Source organism: Meles meles, chromosome 12, assembly GCF_922984935.1.
Source record: "Meles meles chromosome 12, mMelMel3.1 paternal haplotype, whole genome shotgun sequence".
Taxonomy (NCBI): Eukaryota; Metazoa; Chordata; class Mammalia; order Carnivora; family Mustelidae; genus Meles; species Meles meles.
Window position 1 is genome coordinate 92,146,887 of NC_060077.1, and position 10,484 is coordinate 92,157,370.

A 10,484-nucleotide genomic window follows, 5' to 3' on the forward strand; every position below is an offset into this window, starting at 1 on the left:
TTTTATCCATTTCGAGTTTATCTTTGTGTACGGTGTAAGAGAATGGTCGAGTTTCATTCTTCTACATATAGCTGTCCAGTTTTCCCAGCACCATTTATTGAAGAGACTGTCTTTTTTCCATTGAATATTTTTTCCTGTTTTGTCAAAGATTATTTCACCATAGAGTTGAGGGTCCATATCTGGGCTCTCCACTCTATTCCACTGGTCTATGTGTCTATTTTTATGCCAGTACCACACTGTCTTGGTGATCACAGCTTTGTAGTAAAGCTTGAAATCGGGTAACGTGATGCCGCCAGTTTTGTTTTTCAACATTTCCTTAGCAATTCGGGGTCTCTTCTGATTCCATACAAATTTTAGGATTATTTGCTCCAGCTCTTTGAAAAATATCGGTGGAATTTTGATCGGAATGGCATTAAAAGTATAGATTGCTCTAGGCAGTATAGACATTTTAACAATGTTTATTCTTCCAATCCAAGAGCATGGAACAGTCTTCCATCTTTTTGTGTCTTCTTCAATTTCTTTCATGAGTGTTCTGTAGTTCCTCGAGCACAGGTCCTTTACCTCTTTGGTTAGGTTTATTCCCAGGTATCTTATCGTTCTTGGTGCTATAGTAAATGGAATCGATTCTCTAATTTCCCTTTCTGTATTTTCATTGTTAGTGTATAAGAAGGCCACTGATTTCTGTACATTGACTTTGTATCCTGCCACGTTACTGAATTGCTGTATGAGTTCTAGTAGTTTGGGGTGGAGTCTTTGAGGTTTTCCATATAAAGAATCATGTCATCTGCGAAGAGAGAGAGTTTGACTTCTTCCTTGCCAATTTGGATACCTTTTATTTCTCTTTGTTGTCTGATTGCTGTTGCTAGAACTTCTAATACTATGTTGAACAAGAGTGGTGAGAGTGGGCATCCTTGTCGTGTTCCTGATCTCAACGGGAAGGCTGCAAGCTTTTTCCCATTGAGGATGATATTTGCTGTGGGTCTTTCATAGATAGATTTTATGAAGTTCAGGAATGTTCCCTCTATCCCTATACTTTGAAGCGTTGTCATCAGGAACGGATGCTGGATTTTGTCAAATGCTTTTTCTGCATCAATTGAGAGGACCATGTGGTTCTTCTCTCTTCTCTTATTGATTTGTTCTATCACACTGATTGATTTGCGAATGTTGAACCAACCTTGCAACCCAGGGATGAATCCCACCTGGTCATGGTGGATAATCTTTTTAATGTGCTGCTGGATCCTGTTTGCTAGGATCTTGTTGAGAATCTTTGCATCCATATTCATCAGTGATATTGGTCTGAAATTCTCATTTTTGGTAGGGTCTTTGCCTGGTTTGGGGATCAGAGTAATGCTGGCTTCATAAAAAGAGTCTGAAAGTTTTCCTTCTGCTTCAATTTTTTGGAACAGCTTCAGGAGAATTGGTGTTATTTCTTCTTTGAAAGTTTGGTAGAATTCCCCAGGGAATCCGTCAGGTCCTGGGCTCTTGTTTTTTGGGAGGTTTTTGATCACTGCTTCAATCTCGTTACTAGATATCGGTCTATTCAGGTTGTCAATTTCTTCCTGGTTCAATTTTGGGAGTTTGTAGTTTTCCAGGAATGTATCCATTTCATCTAGGTTGCTTAGCTTATTGGCATATAACTGTTGGTAATAATTTCTGATGATTGTTTCTATTTCCTTGGTGTTAGTTGTGATCTCTCCCTTTTCATTCATAATTTTATTAATTTGGGCTTTCTCTCTTTTCTTTTGGATTAGTGTGGCCAATGGTTTATCGATCTTATTGATTTTTTCAAAAAACCAGCTTCTAGTTTCATTGATATGTTCTACTGTATCTCTCATTTCTACCTCATTAATCTCTGCTCTAATCTTGATTATTTCCCTTCTTGCATGTGGAGTTGGTTTGATTTGTTGTTGATTCTCCAGTTCTTTAAGGTGTAGAGACAGCTGGTGTATTCTGGATTTTTCAATTTTTTTGAGGGAGGCTTGGATGGCTATGAATTTCCCCCTTAGAACTGCCTTTGCTGTATCCCATAGGTTTTGGACTGAGGTGTCTTCATTCTCATTGGTTTCCATGAATTGTTTAAGTTCATCTTTGATCTCCTGGTTGATCCAAGCATTCTTAAGCAAGGTGGTCTTTAGCTTCCAGGTGTTTGAGTTCCTTCTGAACTTTTCTTTGTGATTGAGTTCCAGTTTCAAAGCATTGTGATCTGAGAATATGCAGGGAATAATGTCAGTCTTTTGGTATCAGTTGAGTCCTGCTTTGTGACCCAGTATGTGGTCTATTCTGGAGAAGGTTCCATGTGCACTTGAGAAGAATGAGTATTCTGTTGTTTTAGGGTGGAATGTTCTGTATATGTCGATGAGGTCCATCTGGTCCAATGTTTCATTCAATGTTCTTATTTCTTTATTAATTTTCTGCTTCGATGATCTGTCTATTTCTGAGAGAGGCGTATTAAGATCTCCTACTATTATTGTATTCATATCAATATGACTCTTTATCTTGATTAATAGTTTTCTTATGTAATTGGGTGCTCCCATATTGGGGGCATAGATATTCACAATTGTTAGATCATCTTGGCGGAGAGTCCCTTTAAGAATTATGTAGTGTCCTTCTGTATCTCTGACTACAGTCTTTAGTTTAAAATCTAATTTATCTGATATGAGAATCGCTACCCCGGCCTTCTTTGGAGGCCCATTGGCATGAAAGATGCTTCTCCATCCCTTCACTTTCAGTCTGGGTGTATCCTTAGGTTCAAAATGGGTCTCTTGTAGACAACATATGGATGGGTCCTGTCGTTTTATCCAATCTGCAACCCTGTGTCGGTTTATGGGCGCATTTAGGCCATTCACATTGAGAGTGATTATTGAGAGATAGGTTTTTATTGACATCGTGTTGCCTTTGAAGTCTTTCTGTCTGTAGATTGTTTCTATATTTCTGTTCAATGATATTCTTAGGATTTTTTCTCTTTTATAGGACCCCCCTTAATATTTCCTGCAGTGTCGGCTTGGTGGTTGCATAGTCTTTTAAGCCTTGCCGGTCTTGGAAACTCTTTATCTCTCCATCCATTTTAAATGTCAGTCTTGCTGGATAGAGTATTCTTGGTTGCATGTTCTTCTCATTTAGTACTCTGAATATATTTTGCCAGCCCTTCCTGGCTTGCCAGGTCTCTGTGGAAAGGTCTGACGTTATTCTAATGGGCTTTCCTCTGTACGTAAGGAGCTTTTTTGTCCTAGCTGCTTTTAAGAGGGTCTCTCTTGAGACATAATTCCTCATTCTAACTATAAGGTGTCATGAGGACTTTCGAGAATCTAAAATCTTGGGAGGAAATCTCTCTGCCTCTAGTACATGAAGGTTGTTTCCATTCGTGAGATTGGGAAAATTTTCATAGACAGCTTCTTCCACTATATCTTCTAGACTTCTTTCTTTTTTCCCCCCTTCAGGGATTCCAATAATTCTGACGTTGGAACGTTTCATGGCATCATTTATTTCCCTGATTCTGTTTTCGTGGCTTCTGAGCTGTTTGTTCCAGGCTTCCTCCTGATCCTTTCTCTCTATCTGTTTGTCCTCCAGATCACTAATTCTATCTGTCTCAGTTACCCTAGCTTTTAGAGAATTTAGATTAGATTGGAACTCATTGAGAGCATTTTGAACATCATCCCTGGTGGCTTTCAGTTCTGCCCTAATCAATTCTGTTTGGTCATCCATGGCTTTCTCCAACCTAGCTATTGCCTGGATAATTGTTAGTCTGAATTCCTTTTCTGACATATTGTCTATGTCGATAGCCATTAGCTCTGTTGCAGAAGGCCCATCCTCTGTATTTTTCTTCTGTTGGGTATTTCTCCTCCTAGTCATTTTGGAAAGAGATGACTGAACAGATGCAGCTGGACTTATCAATTGTGGTGCAGTCAATGTGCACCCTGGAACACTTCTGTGCAATCAGGGTTCCCCACCCAAATGAGAGAAAAAAGAAAAGAAAAAGAAATAGAGAAGAAGAATGAAAAAAAGGGGGAAAGAAAAAAGGGAAAAAAAAGAGAGAGAGAGAGAGATAGGAAAAAAAGGGAAGATAAAAGAGAAGGCTCAGTCCAAATGGGCCACAAGGTAAGATTTATGAAGTATACAAACAAAAGCAGACAAACAAAAGACTGATAAAAGTATATGACAAGAGAAAAAATATATATATATATAAGCAAAAAAAAGGGAAGAACCTCATCAGAAAGAACCCCAAGTATAAGATTTATATATTATCAGGACAAACACAAATTCACAGAAACACTGGCAGAAGGAAAAATTGGGAGAGTGGTTATAAATTCTCAGTGTGGGTGAGGAAGGTTATTTTGATTCTTCCTGAAGGTATCTTGATGTTTTTGTTAAGGGACTCAACTTTCCTAAGTTACAGGGGGATTAGAAACTGGTTTGCCTATAGGGGTAGCATTGATTGGGGAAAGGGGATTACCTTGAAGTTTAATTCTATATGTATAGTAGAAAATAAAAATTAAAAAAGAATAAACTAGACTAAGCTAAGTTAAAATTAAAAAAGAATTAAAAAAATAGAAAAGCAAAAGAAAAACACGGGTGTATGTATCAAAAAGTTCAGGTTAGAAGGCTATTAAAGAATTTGATGTACTGGACATCTCAGTGTGGTGGTAAATAGGTTAAAAAATTATCTGTATGTATAAAAAAAAAAAGAACCAGAATATTGGTAAAGAGTTAAAAATAAAAGTTGTATTTATGAAGTAGTGGTGGTTGTTCTCTTGTAGTCTTTTTTTTTTTTTTCTTCCTTCCTGGTTGGTTTTCTGGGGGAGGGGCCTGCCACGTGGGTTTTCAGACAATGATGTTCCCTGAGTTAGGTCCTCCCGCTCCCCTCAAGGGGGTGAGCTCTGAGGAAACTGTTTTTTTCAGCCTTTTGTTCTCTGGGGGTTTTTATGTTCTTTCATCTGCTCTCTCTCGCCTTGACAGCTTTTGATGGTTTTTGGAGGTTTAGAGGAGAGCAAACAGCACCCTGACCTCCCTCTCAGAGAGAAGCCTCAGAATGTTTTGCAAAAGCAGCTGGCAGAGTGGGTTCTGAGTCACTGTCCCTGGGGATGCAGGAGCTCCTCGTTGTACCCCAAACCAGGGCAGCGGTGGCTGTCCAGGCAGCTCCAGACCGCCAGAGAGGTTCCGAGCAGAGATCGCACACTGAGATTTTCCCGCTGTCTCGGGCTTGGAATGTCTGGTTTTTCCGGATGCCAGAGCTCCAGGCTAGCGCCTATGAGCACCTATCCCAAGGGAGGGTGTGGGACGCGCCCATTTCAGGATTGCAGTCTGGCCAGGCTCCCAGCCCCTCACGGGAGCCAGACCCCACTCCTTCTCGGGGGTGCTGGCGTTCAGGGAAACTGGAGGCTCAGGGACGGAGACCTGATTTCTCTGCCGCACTCTCTCTGGCTCAGCGCCAGGGGAGGCTGTCCTGGGTCCGGGGACTTAGGTCCCTGACCCTAACCGCCCAAGTTCCCACTATTACCCCCCGAGATCCTTTGCTCTTTGTTTTTTGAGTGCTTTCAACCAGACTCCAAGTTAATGCTGGTCCCCAGACGCAGAACACTCTCGTGTTGGGGTGTTACTTTCCGATCGGTCACCTCTGGTGGCTCCCTCCCCCTTTTGTTTATCTTCCGATATCAGTCCGACGCTCCCAGTCGGCTTTACCTGCCACTGGCTTCTTCTGCTCCAGTAGAGATCCAGACGTGTATAATTCTGATCTCAGGCTGATTTCATGGGTGGTCGGAGTTCTTTGGTAGGTAATCAGCTCACTTTAGGGTACAGGTTGAAATGGTGCCTCCTCCTACTTCCCCACCATCTTCTCTCCTAAAACTTATGTTTATAAATTGTTTCAGTATTTTATCTAGAAATGGTCTGGATATTTAATGAGTATCATTTAGCTTAGTATAATTTTAAGGTTTCAAGTTACCAAAAAGATTCTGGAACCTTTGTCAGCAGACATTTTATAAACCTGAGCACTGTTGGGGTTGCATCTGGTCGCAGAGGTAGGTAGGGGTAGCGAGGTAGAGAGGAGGTAAGGGCTGCCCGTCCTGACACTGTCCCACTGTCAGGGCATCCCACAGAGTTCCTGCCTCAGGGGCCATACGGGGGTGGGGAGGATTGCTTATGAGATAGAGCCCAGACAAGCTGTTTTAAGTTCAGTCTCACTAATCTGGGACAGAAAAGTGCAGCGGGAGGAAGTGAACCAAAAGGCTAGCCCCGCCCCACCCCCTCCCAGCCCCGTGCACAGGAGAGTATGTCCTTCCAGCACACCCGGGTGTAAGGGTCTCTTGTCCCCAAAGCACCTCTCCCCGCTGCCCCCATAACTCCTCAAGTGTCCTGTGTCTCAATTGCTCTTTCACGTGATTACTCTCCTCCCCATCAGAAGCTCCTGGGCTGAAACAGAGGTGACTTTTCGGACCATGCACGGTCCTGAAAAGGACCGCAGTCAACTTCAGCAGCCACAGGCACATAAAATTGGGGGCATGGATCCCTGTCTACCCCTGAAGGAATGAGGTGCAGCGCACCCTGAGGGCGTGGGTAACTTGTGAAGGGAGAGAAGCAAGGGGGAGAGTGCACGGGTGGGACCTCCCACAGTGTAGAATGAGGAACACCGCCGGTGCCCTGGGCTCCCCAAGCCTGCTGTACAAAGAGATCTCAGCTTTCCAGTTTGCTTGGGCACCTTGTTACCTAACTACACACCTTGTACTGCTCACAGCCCAGTGTCTCTGCAGGAGCACTGGTCTGGGGCGACGACACCAAGCCCCAAGCCCTTACTGACGCATACCTCGGTTTAGATCCTGAACTCATGGTGCTGGGCCTGCAGTCATTAATATACCCCATGTCCTCGTCTTGGAAGCGGAAGGTATCCGGGACATGGATGTGTATGCTTTTTAAGGCACCGTAATTGGAGCACACAGCTTTTCAGGGATTGTCTTCCTGCGAATCCTGTTCCCCCTGGATTTGGGGAAGCACGTGGTGAGGTGTGTTCCACATGAGCCTGTGTCCGGACCCTGCGTGTGTGTGGGCCCTGTGCATGGAGGTTGGGGGCCTGTGCCGTCGAGGAAGGGAAATCACTGCCGGGACTTCTGAGCAGCTTTCCCATCCACCTCAGATAGCCCCACTACATGTGCTTTAAGTTCTTCTTTTTTTTTAATATTTTATTTATTTATTTATTTGACAGACAGATCACAAGTAGGCAGAGAGAGAGGAGGAAGCAGGCTCCCTGCCAAGCAGAGAGCCCGATGTGGGACCCTCTGATCCCTGAGGACCCTGAGATCATGACCTGAGCCGAAGGCAGAGGCTTTAACCCACTGAGCCACCCAGGCACCCCTGTGCTTTAAGTTATGAATTGAGAAGACAGAGACTCAGAAACACAATAAACATCCCTACTGAGCAGAACAAAACAGAACTCACAGTGGGAAGCAGGGGCTGATGCTGCTGCTTTGCTGGACTCTGGGTCGGCAACGCCATGGCGCTGAGTGAGACTCCTGCGGGGTGATGGGGGCCCGGAGCGTCCAGGCTCGGAGGGCAGCTGGAGCCAGCACCGCTGCGGAGGCCCCTGCTGGGGACACATCCCAGCCCCACTGCCTGCTGTTTGGGAACGCCGAGCCACCAGCTTAAGACCAGATCCTGGACCAGGCATCCCGAAGCAGCCGCTGGAGGCAGCCACAATACTCCTAGGCAGGAAGGACTCCGGAGAAGGAGAAGAGAAGAGCGGTCGTTCAAGCGGGCCTGCTGGTGAAAATCCTGAACACGGAAGACTCACCGCAAGGAAGTCCACATCGACTGCGACGCGAGTGTATGTCCTCTGAAATGCAAACAGTAGAACACGTTTAAAACGGACGCAAAGATGTGTGTTTGAATTCAAGACATCAGTCATCGCGTGCGGAAGGTATTTATGAGTCAAAAACAGACAGATACGAAACACAAGTTAGAAGTCCTGACAATGGAAATTACTCATTGGAAAAACTCGGGAGTTCAGGTAAATGCATAACTGGTCCCCAAGAGAGACCTAATCACCTGCAAAACACGGAGTCCAGGAGCAGAGCGGAGAGCAAAGAAAGAAAGAAGGGAAGCCGCAAGGGCTGGAGGACACAGACAGACCGGACGCCCACCACGGTCGTAGCTGGAGAAAGAGTCAAGGGAGAGGCAGAGAAACAGGGCTGGGACAGAGGAGAATTTTCCAGAATAAAAGAAGACGCCGTGTGCTAAGGGCTGCTGAGGATAGAGCAAGATGTATCAGGAGGGGTGCAGCAGCCGGTGCGTGCTGTGTGGTGCACAACTTGGAGTGGGGGCAAGGCTGCGATCGTGGTCAGACACCAGGGAGCCTCCCGCAGAACGAGGAGCAAATCCAGGTGTGGGTTTGCGGGAGACCCTGCAGACTCTGGAGCTTGCTGGGAGGGAACAGAATCAGCCCAAATTTATGTTTCCATTTCCCTTCTCCATGTTACAGCTGAAACAGATTTATGAGCGACCAATCTTGCTTTTTCTACACAGCGTTGACCTCGCAGTTGTGACGTCAGTGCCGATCAGGAGGACTAGGGGTGTAATTGTTCGCTGAGAGCTGGCTGGGGTCTGGTTCTGCAACAGGCACTTCGGGATACGGAGAAAAGGGAGGCAAAAGCCCCAGCCCTCAAGCAAGTCGGGTATTAAGTGACCACGCAGCAGAGTATGAGGCAGAGAAAATAAAGCGCGGGGTGGGCTGAGTCAAAATTCATGTCCACCCGGACCCTCAGGTTGTGAACTTATTTGCAAGTAGGGTCTTTGCAGATATAATCAGTTAAAATGAGGTCATACTGGAGTGCGGTGGACCCTAGTACCCCTGCCAATGTCCTTCTGAGAAGAGAGAGGACACAGAGACACCCAGGCAGGGTCGGGTGAAGCCTGAGGCACAGATCGGAGCTGTGCACCTGCGAGTGGGCCCCCGGGACGGCCGGCCACCCCGGCACTGTTGAGAAGAGGCAAGGAAGGACTCCCCTGGAGCCTCCAGAGTGACTTCCAACTTCCGACCTGCAGAACCGTGAGAGGATCCGTTCCTGGGGTTCTAAGCTACTGGTCTGTGGGACGTTCCACCAGCCCTAGGGAACTAATATAGTGGGATGGAGAAATTCCTGCTCTTTCCTCAGCCTGCCCTTGTTCCCAAACTTTCATCTGTGGAACTATTTGTTCACAACCAAAAAGCCGCCTGTGGGACTACTCTTCCAGGAGGCAGCCCGGCCTAGCCTTCCCTTTGCACGTGGACTTGATGCCCAGTCCTGAAGGAAAGGAAAACCCATGCTCTGAAGTCAAACCGAGTGTTTTGTGGGTTTAGGACTTTACGACACTTGAGAGTGTGGAGGCGATTACAGGTTACTAGATGAAGAAAGTCCCTCCCAAACTGCCTGACTCCCTGAGCACCTCCATGCTCCCCGGTCCGCATCTGGGCGGCTCCTGGGCCACCTGGGTCTCCTGGGCTCCCTGGTGCCCACCGCTCTCTTCCCCTGCTCCCTCCTCCTCCTGCTGGAGCTCCCAGATGCTTCTCTCTTCTGCTGCCGCCAGAACCCCGATTTCGCCTGCTGCGCCCCGAGATCGGGCAGTCCCTCCCACAGGTGGATTAGGTCTTAACACTCAGACGAAAAGTCCATCAAATGAGATTGAAGGGAAGAGGGAGAGGACAGTGGCTCCTGTCTCAGCGCAGCCTGGAGATCTTAAGACAGGACGCTGGCCTGGCCAGGCACAGCACCACGGATGACTAGGGGTTCACGCCCTTCACCCCAGTGTTGAGGGCTGCGCCCGGGTCTGGGTTCTTGCCTCTGAGGAGGCTCTCAGCTCCACGCGGGGACACTGCCGTCAGGGTGCAGCGCCTTCCAGGGTGTGACTTCCGCGACACGGTGCACCCGCAAGGCCTCTGGCTCTCTCCAGCCCTTTTTCCGGCCCTTTGCGGTGGTGCTGTGAATGGTCCGGTTCCTGAGGACAGCAGGCTTTTCAGGAGTGGCGCACGGCAGGGCGGCCTCTCTGGCTGATGTCTGGACAGGCCCAGATCCCTGGCCGGACTGGAGGGACTGAAGAGGTCACAAGAGGCCTCCCCGAGGTGACATCGCGGCAGAAGATGCCTGCTTTCCCCTTCCCTGCAGCCTGCGTGGGGCGAAGCCCAGAAGGAGGGAGAAAACACGCACCCCTGCAGTCGGGAGCTCGTTGTGTCACCAAGAATGGAGCACTGGCCAGGAGCCTGGGGCCCCAGGAGGGCCGGGTGCCTCATCCAGGACCCCTGGCCTCCGTAGGGCCATGGGGCAGGCTTCCTGCCCGTGCCACCTGTGCCCCATGACCGCACCCGGCTCCTCCTCTACCCCCTGGCTTCTGGCTGGCTCTGGTGGAGAAACTGGCCGTTTGGGGACTTTGGGGGGAGTTCTGCTCCTGGAAACTGCTCCTTCATCCCAGACGGCCTCCAGGCTCCCTCTGAAAGCCACGCCCCAGAGCTTGCTCAGGCTTCTGGG